The sequence below is a fragment of the Falco peregrinus genome, chromosome 11 (genome assembly GCF_023634155.1).
Source record: "Falco peregrinus isolate bFalPer1 chromosome 11, bFalPer1.pri, whole genome shotgun sequence".
Taxonomy (NCBI): domain Eukaryota; kingdom Metazoa; phylum Chordata; class Aves; order Falconiformes; family Falconidae; genus Falco; species Falco peregrinus.
Genome location: NC_073731.1, coordinates 7,892,489 through 7,907,373, shown reverse-complemented (window position 1 = coordinate 7,907,373; position 14,885 = coordinate 7,892,489). Strand labels below are relative to the sequence as shown.

The 14,885-nt window shown below is 37.1% G+C and overlaps 1 protein-coding gene across 3 annotated transcripts in view; it reads right to left on the bottom strand.

Annotated features, from left to right (window-relative positions):
• The window catches only part of MACROD2 (mono-ADP ribosylhydrolase 2), an 892,420-nt gene that overhangs the window by 667,114 nt on the left and 210,421 nt on the right, over positions 1–14,885 (bottom strand). The window lies entirely within an intron of this gene.

Below are 14,885 nucleotides of genomic sequence, written 5' to 3'. Positions count from 1 at the left end.
CTTAAACCTCTAAAACTGACATAAAGATTAATGACATTTGACACCATGAGTGAATAGCAGCATAAACTACCATACTATTTTATTTGAAATTAAAATTCTCTGGTCTGCTTTTAAATGTTACCTTTTAAATGTGCCTCTGGCATAAAGCTTTCAGACCTGAAAACCGAGGGTGCAATATGCAGAGCTCACAACTTAAGTAATGAAACACTGAATCTTCCAGCTCATAAAGACCCAAATTTTTGAAAGGTTTAAGCACCTTACAGAGGTTAAACCAAACTAGTTGCCTCAGTCTAGCTTTGAAATGGATGTATCACTCATTAATAGGAATAAAAGCTCATGGACATTTTAACTACCCTCATACTTCAAAAAACATACTTGTAAGTCAGGATTGAAGTTTCCATTGCCATTGTATGAGATATAAAAATACTTGCTTGGGCAATTTAACTTGTGAAAACACGTTCAGTTCATATAAAGCAATGAAAACACTATTATAGAGAATAGCATTATAACATTTAAAAAAATAAATCCATTTATGACGCATTATAGTAGAGCCAAAGATATATACCAACCCTGAATTTTTATGTGGGACACTCCACACCAAGCACACAGACTTGAATTTATGTAATTCCTGATGACTAAGAAGCCAATATCTGTTCTTTGTACACAATGATCTAATATTACACGTAGTCATTCAATTATTCCTGACAATGTAGTAGAAAAAGCACACATATTTGTACACAAAGGATCAATATTTAGAGACTGCATAATTATTCATCTCTTTAGATGGGCCATCCTAGAAATTAGTCATCTTTAAAAGTGATACTCCCAGAGAAAAAGGACATTTTTGCAATGTGCAGACTGTTGTGATGGATACAGAACATTCAAGTCCTCTAGCCAGATACATTATGCTTTCTCCTTTTGAATTAGAAAACTGTTTTTTCTATTCAATTTTTCAGAGATAACAGTATTGAAAGGTGGTAAAATAATAGTCCAGATAACAGAGGACTGAAATTTGAATCCGAGAAAAACACTATTGTTTAAAATGCTGTTTAGTAGTATTTTATGACCAGATCTCTCTTAATTCAAATATTCAATGAAAGCTGCAAGACATTGTTCTGCTGTAATGAGCCCTTACTCCTTGATTTAAAGGCTGAGAAAGTTCACAACAGATACTGAAACTTCCAGTAAACACAGTGAAGACAATGCTTATACTTACTAAAATTGAAGCCAAACAATTGTAAAGAAAACACCAAAAAATAAAGATAAAAAGGAAAAGAGGGAAGAAATAATATTAACGGCAGACACAAAGCAAAACTCTGGCATTTTCAAGCCGTCAGCTTTTTTACATAAGCATATCTTTGGCATATCAACTTTCATGCATAAGAACAATATTTCTATAGCACCTAAATCTGCTATTAGTTATCAGCTTTGGAACACATGAGCCTGCTGTTGACACAATCCAAGAAAAAGGTGTTTCAGGGCAGTTTTTAAATGGGCTTGACTTTGGCTGTTCCATCCATAACCAGAGCCTATGTTTCCAAATGACAATTCAAATTTGTTACAACATAATAAATGCAGCATATTATGGCTAGCAACAGTAATTTCTCTCTTATTTAAGGCAACTGTTTACATTAAAGAACCTCCCAGAAGGATTTTGCGTACCAGTGATTATCTTTTAACTGACAGTAAAGTTATTAGCAAAGTTATAGTCTATTATCGGAATGTCTTTTATTATTATGCACACATTAGCACTTCATACTTACCAGAGGACTATGCAAAATGTTTCTAATATTCACTGAAATAAAATAATTTCAATTCCACAGAGAATGTATATGTACTTAGATAGAAACTAAAACTGTTAATTATTCATATGTCTGAGACATCAGCCGCTTCCATTATATGTAGCAGAAAGCTTAAGAAAAGAGTCTTGAAATAATTCCCTAGTCCTACATACGACTGAAGGGAATAAGGTTATGTGTTTGTGGTCTCACATGCCAACACTGTTTATCAACACGTTCTAGCCTGACTTTATACATTTTGTGCAGAAAAACCAGCTACCTGGTTGGTACCCTATGAAAACAGATTTAGTATATGCCTCTAGGTATTTCACTGGAAAAGCATGCTGAAGATGTGGATGGGTCTAGGGATGTTCCAGAGAAAGGATTCTGAGAAGGCTACACTTTCCACGGTTAATGCAATTCTGGCAGTCTCTTAATACAGTAGCAATAAAACTAAATTATATAATCTGACCACTTCCTATGCTTGGATGCCCAATTAAATAAATGGAAATAAGCGAAGGATTCCTCAGAAACCATGGGTTTTCTACCCAAAAAAGAAAGTCGCTCTTGATATGCTGATGTAAATAAGGAGATATTTCTGCAGACATAATTCATAGAAATTAGAACAGACTTCAAGAAGTCACACAGTCTATCATCTCCCGTTCTCTGATGCTACTTAAGTAAATATGGCATCCCTGCCAAATCTTTATCAAGCCGATGTAGAAAAAGCCTTTCTGCCTATTCAGTATTCAACTGCTATGTAGCTGAGATTTCCTCCAATTAAAATCCCCTTGCTACGCCTTTAAGCTGTTATTTCTTCTAATCACCACCAGGCATGGAAAACAATTGGTCATTATTCACATTCAAAGAAAACAAAACTAAGTCTGTAAACCTTTTCTGAAAGATCAAGTTTTAATTATATTTGTTTCTGACAGATTTCTCTGGACTCTCCAACTGTAGTGTGCAAGAAGCAAACTGAGAAATACGTGGTGCTAAAAAGGCATCTTGAATCTTTTTCCAGCATGGCAAAGGTATTTTACTTTAATCACTCAGACTCCTGTACCTATAAAACCTGGGGCCAGTCTACAAATCCTTTGTAGCTCCTAGATCTGTGGAGGTTCTTAGATATTCCAGACTACAGAAAAACCTTCAAAAGCCAATTAAGCTCCACATCTGTTTTGTACTGGGGAGCCCAGAGCTGGACACAGTGTTCCAAAGGTATACATATATACTAGTTATCATTCTTAAGCAAAGACATGAGCTAGATATCATAGCACTCATTCCATATTAAAAAAGAAAAAAACCAAACCAAAACGCACAAACACACACACACACACACACACACAAAAAAGCCACAACAAAAAACTAAACAAAGAAAAGAACCAACCCCCAAAATCCTCTACATGAAACTTTGACAGTGCAGGTTAAATTTTCAATATGACAAGTACTTTATTTACTTTGCCCTAGTTCATATATTTGGCAAGGGCAGAGAGGGCTTCTTAACTGCCACTAAGAGACCAAAGGCAATTCCTGCAAAGTGGTCTCTGTCATCTAAAGATGACACACAAAAACCACATTCCAAATACTTCCTTCTGTTAGGATTATGAAGCTAATCTAAATATGCTACTCACTGATTATGTCTAGGCCATCTTATTAGATTTGAAACCAAAGAGAATAATATTTCTCAAAATTAAAATGCAAGAACTGAAAATAAAAGGGAGGCTGATAGGCATTTGGTTGAGTGAACAGGCTTATTAGTTATCAACCCCCAACCCACAGAACTGCCCAAAGAAAGAGGGATAAAAACATGATACAGTTATAATTCTGGAATCACAGTTTTGTATAACATAAACAGATAGATAGTGGTCAAAATTGACAGTAGTTAAGTATTCAAAGACAAAGATATACAGAACAGAGATACAAATCTCTATTCAGTTCTGGAATTTGTAATGCAAAGAACAATTAAATGCATCAGTACAAGGAAAAAAGGAATTAAATATATCACAAGGTCCAGAGTTTAGTTCAAAACTTCATGAGAATTTAGATTTTACACTTTGGAATTATTTTTTTTTTTTAAAGAAAAAGAAGAAGAATATTCAGCCAAGAAAATTCAATACTTTCAAGAACATGTCTGGACTATTTAATCTAAGGACTGAATCACAACAGCTTGGGGGCAGCGGAGGGAAACTAGACAGAAACAAGAACTTGGTAGAACTCCTAGTTGGAAAGATGAGAAAATAATACAGGACAAAAGAGCTAAGAATAAGAGACAAGGTTACAACTGGTGAGGCCTTTGCACTGATATGCAATTTTTTGTGTTATGTTTAGGTAATTTTATTCCCAATTCTCAGTTTATTTTACACACATGCAGCACATATAATGAGAACACACCTTCACAATGAAATCTGAAATATCAGGAATTAAATTGTCCCCATTTCTAAGTTAATAAATATCAAGAGAGTGAGGTCAAAACCTGCCCCTCTCCCCCTTTTTTTTAAATGTGCAAAAGTCAGCAGAGAATTAAGCACCTTCGTGTTTACAATATGAAATACTGGATTTCATAAAACCTGATGCCTGGAGTAACAGAGGCACTACAGGCTTGGCCAGGCCACAGCTAGTCTCTGAATGCATTGAAGGTACAGCAATAATTAGGTTTTTCCCCAAACAAAGCGTTTATTTCATTTCAGTTAAACCACAGAAATTATGTGTGTTTACATTATCTACTCCAAAGTCTCATTTCCTTTTCACTTATTACATACATGAGACAGGAACTTCAAATAATTAAGCTTAGGTGCATTAATGAAATGGTGAATTACTTGCTGTTTGTTATTTACAGCACTTACAAAAAAGATACATGTATATGCCAAAGAAACTTGGGTGAGCATCAATACTCTCTTTACCTTTTAGGACTGAAAATAAATTACTCCAACACAGATTATCATATGTATCATGAAGTGTTATACACTGAAGTAAGGAAATAGATGCCTAAGTAATGAAAAACAAAACAGACAGGAATTCTACATCTGATTTGGTCATCAAAGTATCTGTATCAAGTAAAGGAACAAGTTATGTTCCCCAGTTGCAAGTTAAGAGACATTTCTTTCCATTTAAAAACTGCACATTCCATACTGGCAACAAAAATATGTCTGCCAATATCTTAATGGACTATATTTGTTCAAAGAAATTTACTATAATATACAGCAAATGCATATCCTACACACACAGGAACCGATGGGCAGAGACTGGTTTTGGTTTGATTTATAATCATGCCTGTTATCGTTTGTGAATATCATCAGAGAGCTACAGATTTCTTAAAATGTAGCACATTTCAGCTAGTTACAAGTCTGTGCTACAGGCTTGCCTTCACTGCAACAACATATTCTTAAACTAACAGTTTGTCAGCAAAATGAAATTCAAACATTGATTGCTTTCATCATGTCAGTGATGTTCAGAAGTTGTTTAAAAATTACTTCCTGAAATGTATTTCCAGAGATCATTCCAGACACAAGACAATGATCTTGTGCCCAGAAAGGCTGTAATTGTCTTGCAGCTTCCTCCCAAAAGGCCTCCCTTTCATTCCATGATCCAGCAGCAACCCGGATAACATTCAACTACCACACATTCTCCCTTTCATCTTATTCATGCTTTTCTTCTCATAAGAATCCCATTTCCTCTCAGACCATGCAAACATCTCCCCTTTTCCCTACTCTGTCCATGGAGCAGGAGACGGAAGACACACTATCCTTTGCTCTGTCTTGGGGAAATCAGAGCAACAATATATCCTGTAGTATTTCCTGGTATTCATCTATGAATTATCCTCGCTTCCTAAATAATGTACGTTGACGTATGGACACCACCATACACATCTGGAAGGAATCTCAGTGTTTTATATTACATTGGTATCGGAAGAGGTATACTGGGAGAGATTGTTACAAAATGCAAGTGGAACAGAACAGGATTCTGCTTTCTACATGGGTTCCATGCTGGAACTGAGAAGATAACTACTGAGGATCAATGTAATTTTGCCCTGAGAGGAAAAAAGTGGTCCTTTGACCTCTCAGAGAAACCCAGAGCTTCTAGAGGTTGAATAACCAAACAAAAATGTCCCATCCCAAAAGCTATATTGTTCTGAGACTTCAAAAGATCAGGCCTGTGCTGAGTGACTTGTCAATAATACTGGTGTCCATCCATCACGTCCAAACACTCAAATTTTTTGTGGAATTGTGTTTTTCATTTCTTGAGATCCCAGAAGTTAGCCATTTTAGACACTTTTAGCCAACAGTTCTCAAATATATTTTAATATATGTGTACCATCTTTGTCATAACCCATCTTTCATGCAGAACTGTAAAAACAGCAATATCCCTTTGCAACTACTGCAGTTGTTAGAAAAGTGAGAGCATGAAAACTGAACTGAAATCTGTTAAATTCATATCTTTATATCTGTATATATTATATACTTATACAGCCACACCAACGCATTTACACAGACAGATACACACTCATACCCCTACCATGAAGAAAGCCAGTATCAAAGGACTGCCTAAGCCTCAGGCCACTATGACCCAGTCACTTGCTGACAGTTGAGAGATTCAGATTCACTACAGCTTAGCAGTCATGCTTTTGACACCAGTTCGACCACCCTCTTCGCTGATGTTTCTATGAATACAGGGAACAAACTCAAGTTCGTATTTATACTTGGGCTGCTTTGGTCTATCAACCTGCATCCTTCTCAGCATAAGACCATGCATTCTTTGCTCCATTTACAAGCCCAGAAGTTTCAAGCTGGTAACATCCACTCAGGTCTCTGCCAAACGAATAACAATCAGCAATTATTCTTCAGGTTTCAGATGCCCAGACTGCAAGGGAAAGAGGTTTTGTTGAGCTCACAATCAACTCAAAGCCACATCTTCAAAAAACCTCAAGGTTTTATTAGTTCTAGTATTCCTGAAATAACTGGTTTTTACTAGTGGTTTGACAGCAATAAAACTTATAAAACTATTGTTTCTTTTCTGGATAAGCAATGTCTTCAACCAGAGAGTCCAAACACGTGTGATTATTGTACAATTAAAAAAAACCAACAAACTTTCCCACTCTCTGCTTTCACCAAAGCAAAGAGACGCTGCTTAATAATTGCAAGTACTGTGCAAGAATTATATTAAATAGCTTCAGCTTCTTCATTTCTAAAATAGACTCCAAAATTAGCTCGGAAATGACAACAATATATTCACTTCACATTATATCAATTGTTTCTTAAAATTCTCTTACAAAAAAATCCCCCTCTGAACTAAAATAAAAAAAAAAATACTCATGGTATGTTATGCCTCAAATATTGAAAACTACTTTTCAAGAAACACACATTCGTAAGCAGTAACAGAGTTAACAGCACCTAGGTATTGCCTAAAATCTGCAACACGCCATCTTTTTTTTTAAGTTTCAAAGCTTAAAATTGTGGCAAGCAGCTTTGTCTTAAAGAAGCTTACAGATTCCACAACAGTGTAAGTTAGACCCTGTAAAATATGTCATGACAACAAAGGGGCAGACGGGATGGCAGCACAAAATGGCCAGCCAAGAACAAACTATGGGTAGTTGGATCTTGAGGGGGGATTTATTTGGAGGGGAGTACACATTTAATGTAGAAAGAAAACCTTCTAGGATTCATATTCACAGAAGCCCATCTTCCATAGTACAAACATTCCAACCAACCAAATTATTTTGTTTAAAACTGTTCTTGAGAAGCTGAAACCTCCTCATGGCTTAGGTACGTATTACAGCATCTGAGTTTAGAAAGGAGAGCTATAACCTCCAAAGGCAATTTACTTCAGTCCACTTCAGCATTGTTTATTTAGAAACAGGTCCTTACGGCCAACATTTCAATGCAGCATTCTGGTTTTTGCAAGTGCAAGGTCAGAAAAATTCCCCCAAAAGGAAACAAACTAAAAGACATTCAGAAAGGTGACTTCTATGTACATATCTCCTACAATGAATACAGTCTTCATTGCACTATATGTAGCTACTCCTAGGCGTTGCTGTGGTACTGAATACAAATAAAACTATACATTCCAGTATCTCATCTGAGCATTTAATCACTTGACAAATCAATCAACACTCACTTAACTCAAAAATATAAAGGGACAGATTCACCCCCTGGTTCCAGGGGGATCTGCAATCATAGATTGAGATGAAAAGAGCCCAGGGCTTCTCCAGTTTCTTTGCTCTGCTCATTCTGTTTCAGGCAGTTCCAGCAGGAAACAGACAGTATTAAAGCTGCCTGCCAATTAAAAGGAGGCACACCCTTCCGTCATCTGGCTTTTGAAAGTCCTAAAGCCAACATGGGAACGAGAGATGAACTGGGGTCAAACTTGGTGCTCAGGCTTCTTGTCAGGTACTTTTCATCTCTGCTCTCCAGCATGCCACCCTTGCAGCAGATGAGTCACAATACCCCATAGCCAGCCAGGGAGGCACTGTATTCCTTCCTAGTGAATGTATAGGAGTTACAGAAGACAGATAGAACAGTAGTAGTCTACCAGTAGGAGAAATAATTCTTCCACACCACAGGTGGTCTTGAGGGAAGAATCTGCTGTATGGATGAACCAGACACAAGGTAAAACTTACAAAAACATTAAACAGTGCTGGAGAAGGAAGATGAGTAAAAAAATCCTGCATAATGGAGGTAAAGTTTTCTATTTGTACTACCCAATTACCTAAAACTAAGGGGCAAGCCCTCAACCCAGATATCAGTTAAAACTTGCTACACAATTGATTGCAGCAGACTGCATGTCTGTGAAACACAAATACTTAAGGACTTCATTTAGAATTCATATTTTACATTGCAATGTGGGAAACAGCATTTATATCCTTAATGATACATTTTCACAGTGAAAAGACCGGCTTATAACAAAACCAAAGTAGTCATCACAGTATCTGCAGAGATTGTGCCATTTTCCTGCATGTTTCAACGTCAGTGTTCGAATCCAAAGCACTCTGGTCCTTCCCAAAGGAATTTTGTAGCAGGTAGCGTTAATAATCCTTGAAACAGGATTCTCTTTGCTGCACCAGCTAAAAGTTAGGGGAAAAAGGATTATGACAAAGACTTCACCTGACCCAGTAATGCCTCTGTCATTTGTCACCTATCATGTCAGTTTTAGAATAAGCAGGTATAACATTTCAATCATAATACTGCAGATTTACTTCTACACTTGCCAAGGTTGAAGGCTAATGTGCTCTTAGAGAGCCATTCTCCTGCAGGAAAATATATGGAAATTAGGAAGAGCTACATTCTACGAGGAACTGTCAGTTTTCTTCAGGGCTTTTACAAACCCCTTCTCCTCTGTTCAATCAGTTTGAGGTGGGGGGGGCGGGGGGGGTGGGTAGGGGGCAGGGATAAAGGTGAGGTAGAGGTCAAGCCAGAACATCTCCAGTGAACATCATCTGCGTGACAGTTTTCTGAAGTCACCTTATTGAAAGTAATACTGCTTCTTGTCTTAACATGAATGCTTTCTAGTTTTCATTTATGTTGATTGCTCATGCAGTAAAAAATATGTCTGGGGCAGCAAGGTAACATCACGTAAGGAAGAGCTGAAAGATATGACACCTTTCTAATATCTAATCCCAAAGTTACAGATGCATCAGAGCCATCATTTTGTCATTAAAGTCCTATCTTTATAATAAATTAAAGACCTTTGGACCCATGTTATACACCGGAGTTATATAAGTACATTTACAAAATATTTCACTATTAAATATGTACTTTTCCAAAATGCAATAAAAATAATTTATTTCATGTGGGACATTCACCAGACACATTTTAAATATACCATACAAAATCTTGGATGTTTTCCCATAAATATTTGAGATGTAGATGAAAAATTCTAAGAGATATTAAATAACTTTATTTGGTATATTTACTTCATTTTGAACTATTCCATAAATTTCCAGACTTCCTTCATCTTTTAAATGGCGATTTAGCACTTTAAAATGCTACAAGATAAGTATATCCATATACTTGAAAACAACAGAAAAAGGCAAAATCACTGCATTAACAGCAAATTTAGAAAATCTGTGCCTAGAGATCCAATGTACTGATTTCTTTTTTATTTAAAGGGAAAAAAAATAATTCAGGATCTGGATCATATCAGAAAGAGATTTCATCTTCTAGTGCTATTGACCAGAACCAGAAACATTCATGTAAAATACCTTTATTTTGATTTGTCAACTTTGATGAATTCAGATATAGCTGGACAGAGCTACTGTATGGATTAGGTTTCTGAATAAAATTGTAATTTTCAAAAATAGTTATTTCTATGAAATTCTAGTCTGTGGTGGTTACAGTGTCATCAGATCTGTTGAGTTTCGATCAGCTTTTCAATCCAAAGCAGACTATCATGACCACCTTAGACACTAAAACCAGATTTTACCCCAGAGGCAATTCACATTCCCATTTTCAGACCATATGCTATTTTCAAATCGACTAAAGTAGGTGCTATGATAACCTGCTAGAAAAGCAGGGCACTGCTCTTTACATTTGCAAAGAAAAAGCAATCAGCATATATTCAGTTTAAATAAGAGTAAAATGACTAGGAAGATTTCAGCTACACATTTGTATAAGATTTTAAAACCCTTATTCCTTCAGCATTTGAGAGAGATGTTTGTTTAAAATATTAAGCTATTGAGAAGGTACCTTTTGGTGCTTCAGTTCTTCATAAAAAGAAGCATTAATGTATTTTATTACTTGTTTTAAGCAGACACAGTATGTCAAGATCTGGTCCTCAATGAGTAAAGTGGAGGATAGCTTACTGTAATAAGGCTAGCAGCTTTAAAGAAAACAACAACATGTTTCAGGAATTTTCTTCTCCCATCCAATTTATTCTGCCCACACTTTCCAGTGCTCTCAATCCTACACTCAGATTTCCTGCTCTTCCCGCTCCCTTTCACACACTTGTAACTATTCTTTTCCTTTTCAGCCCATCACCCTTTGTCCTTCTAGCTCCATTGCTCCTATGAATGCACCTCTCCTCCCACTTCTGCTATTTCCATATTTCTTTTAAAACAAAACAAAAAAAGAGAGAAGTCCCCAAAGAAATTCCCCCTTATAAAAAGCAAAATAAAAAACAAACAAAAACTCAGGGAAAACAATTAATAGCCCTGCAACTGTACAGAGCTCCGTTGATCTGTATGGCACATTAGACTATTGTCTTTTGCCTTTTTATTTATTTAGACTATAAAGCAAACAAGTTAAGATCAGAGATTTGATTCAGTAGGTCACTTATTTGATTTCAGGACACAAAGATGGATGGCTGAAGGAGTTTAGGTGGCTTAAGCAACTACTGCAAAAAACAACCAAAATTAAGCTTCTATCAAGGAGATGCAAGATTCTCCCTAAACTCATCATCTTAACAGCATCCTAGCTGCATCAACAGGATTACTTACATCTTGCACTACAACCAGCAGGAATTTGGAGGGCTCTGCAGTGTCTGGTTGCTGTGTAACTATCATCCACATTCGAAGATACATTCATATCTGGAATAGGAACTAAGCTTTTCCCATGTTAGTGGCTTTAACTGGAGTGTGGCTTCCCCTTTATCCTCCCCTCTGACTTCTCTATTTCTTTTTTCCAGGCACTGAGATTAAGTGCCTATATATCAAAAAATGATTGCCAAGGAAAGCAAAAGTTAGATTATAATCAAAACAAAGCTCAAGCCTCAGTCCTTAAACTCCTCATAGGGCCAGCATCAAAACAGTAAGTGCTCCATATGCCTTTAGACACATTCAGCCTCACTCACGTACTCTTGTCCCATCGTGAGGTCTGCTGCCAGCCTACAATGAACAGTGCAAATGCACCTGCACAGATCTAAAAATTTAACCTGAAGTTCACATTAATAATGAAGCACTCCAGGTGGTCTGCAAGCTGGGACCGTAATGAGGAACTTTCAGTGACACACTAGCTATCAAATGTTGAGCCAGGTCACTACACATGAATAAAGTGATCTCCTTGGAAAGATGAAAGGGGAATTATTTTTTTAAGAAAAGATTACACTTGCCTTCTGTAAAAAGTCTCGAGTCAGACAATGTGCTAAAGCATTTAACTTGATTAGACTGGAACTGAATAAAACACATCAAGAACTATCAAAGGAGCAGAAAATAATTGTGAACTGTATATGCAACAGCGTCTAAATCCTGCCTGGTGCCCTCTCAACCCCTGCTGACAGCAGACCTCTTAACTGCAGTTGCACCACTTGCAGAACAGTGGAAGAATGACGCTGATCTCAAGGACCGCTGCTGGGGGAAGGAAGCAGGGGCACAGGGAACACCAGAGGTGATAGCACTGGCCCTGGGAACAAGGAGCACCTTTCTCACAACCCAGTGCCCATCTCTGCTCACCACATACCAATTCAATGAGGCAGGCTGCCCCTGAGCTCTGTAGGAACAACCTTCAGGAAGAGGCATGACAAGCATCTGAAGGAAAATTAGGGTCTCCCTTCAGCCTGCAAGGGACTGAGCCCCCATTAGCCCTGCTTCACACCTGCTCTGTCCCTCAGCAAGTAGGAGGGATATGAAAACACTTTGGGACTCACTCAGATCGGAGGATGAGGGACAGGCACTGTCTGCAAGAGACTGTGCTTTGAAGAGCCCAGGCAATATATGCATAGGGAAGAACATACATAGGATACAGACCTGATGACCTATGTTGCCTGTGCATCAGAAGGTCTTCATACAGCCCTAGATGGCAGATCATTATAGCAGACAGCCACATAAGCAGCTGCATAACAGTTCTGATCTGTTCAGTCCCATGTGTGCGTGACCTGTATAGCACATCTACTACAAACCACTTCATGTTCTTAGCTGAAACAAGGCTTTGCCCTTGCTAGGGAATGGCAGAAAGAAGCAATGGCATACAGAAGGCAGCTCATTCATACAGCCACCTTGGGCATCCCCTTTCATCCTACAAGAAGAAAAAAGAACCAGAATGCAAAAATGAGAAAGCCAAGAGGGTCTTAAGCTTTACAGCCTTTGCTGTTTTTATCCCAGTGGCTTGCCATAAGGGAAAATTACTTCTAAAGCTTTGCCTACTGAGAAAGAAAGGCCAGTTATTGTAGCAGGGAGCAAGGAAATACTGGACTGCACACTCAGCAACATATTGTGACTGTATAGGAGTAGGTTGATAAAACCTGGAAATGGGGAAAGAAGGAAAGAGAGCAGGATGGTCCCATAAAATCTTAGCAACAGTAGGTCTGTTTGAAGTTCCCTATATATTGTAATACATCTTTGACTAAGCACTAGAACAATACAATTATGTTACAAATCAGGTTCAGTTCAAACAAGGAAAGTTCTTCATATATTTCACAGATGGGTATACTACAAGGACACAGGAAACTACAAGGAGTAAAGTCCCTGAACTTTGTTTGTACCCGATTCTGTAATCAAAAGCAAGTAAGCTTTCATTGTTCTTTACTCCTTCACAAAAAAAGGTATTTCAGTGAGATACCAAAAGACATACTAAAAAATATCCTCAAAGATATAACAAATAAGTTAGTTGTTCTTCTCATAAAGATAATTCAAGCACTATACAGAAATTATGGGTTAGCTTCCTTGCCAATATGCACAATTCAAAATCAACAGCATTCAATCTTCTTCAGAAAGACGAACACATATGCTATCATACCAGCTTAAAAAAACAAAAATAAGTCTATTTACTGCATGACTCTGAAAACTAAATGTAAAGCTTTCCCTGAGAGAAAGCCAGCTCCAAATCTTATGAAGCTGTTTTAGCTTAATTGTTTTGAGATGTAAATGTAAACAATGTAGAGTGACATTCTTCATTTGGGAGAAAAAACAAAACCAAAGAATAAACACAGTTGCTGGATCTGAAGCAAGCTGTTCGCTGTCCTGAAATAATATAACTTACTTAGACATGTTTTCATGCTGAGAAGCTGGAGAAGCCAAAGTGTTGCTTAAGGGACATTTGAGACACTTTTGCACCCAATGAGGACAGCATATTTTTTGCAAGATAGTCTTATTTTCTTTTTTTGCATGCATCCCTACATGGAAACAGGTATCAGCTTCTGAAATATTGCAGCCTGTGTATTATCACCCAAATAAATCATTGTACTTCTGGGGAAAAAAACCAACACCTGGAACAGGTATAATGGAAAAATGTATCCAAAAGCAAAAAATGTATAGAAACTAAAAAACAAGTTTCTTCTTTTTTTTTTTACTTACTTTTTTTTTTTCATCACTGTGCAGGCCTCATTGCCAGAAAGAATTAATCCCAATACTAACCTGAAGACTTCTATGAACTAATACTAAACATACCTATCTTTATCTTCTTAAAATACATTTTTAGTAAAACCTGACCACTAACTCTAGCAAGCTGTTCTCAGATGTCAAGCTTACTATTTTTCACATCACCTGAAACATGGTCTTGTGTCTTTAAAGGACCCTTTCTGAAGAAACAGTATGTTAGCATTCATTACTGTAACCCATTGATGTATATTTTATTTGTGGGCTTAAAGTTTTCAACCACTTTTCTTTGATGCAATGTATAATCAGTAGTAGTTAAAAGACTACCTTAAAAAATGGAAGCCTCTGAACAAATTTTGTGACAAACCATCAAAGGAGCGGAGTTTGAATTAGAAGTCTGAAGGGTAAGAAACAAACCGAATTTGAAACAACTGAGGTCTCTAAGAACAATGGCAGGAGTGGGGGAAATCTCTACCATTAACACTGGAAAGCTTAATTTGAAATAACTATCAGACACAGCTTCTTTGTTAACCTGGATCTGGAATTAAAACTACTGATGCTCTCCATCTTACACCAGTATAAAAGTGCACCTTTGTTTCTATACTGAAAACGGTTCAACAGTCAACCATACAATCCTACTTCACAGCCCAATGAAAAGTGATCACACAGGATCCTTAGATGAAAAGTAGCATATTTTGGATCACTACTACTGACTTTAGTCCATGAAGGGCTTAAAATCCTATGTGGAAGGAATCCATAAAAGGTAACATGAGAAGGCTAAAACCCATGCTATGTACAGGCCATACTTACACTACAAAATGTACCATCATTCACAAATTAGAAAAGGCTGAAAAATGCTTCTGTAGGCA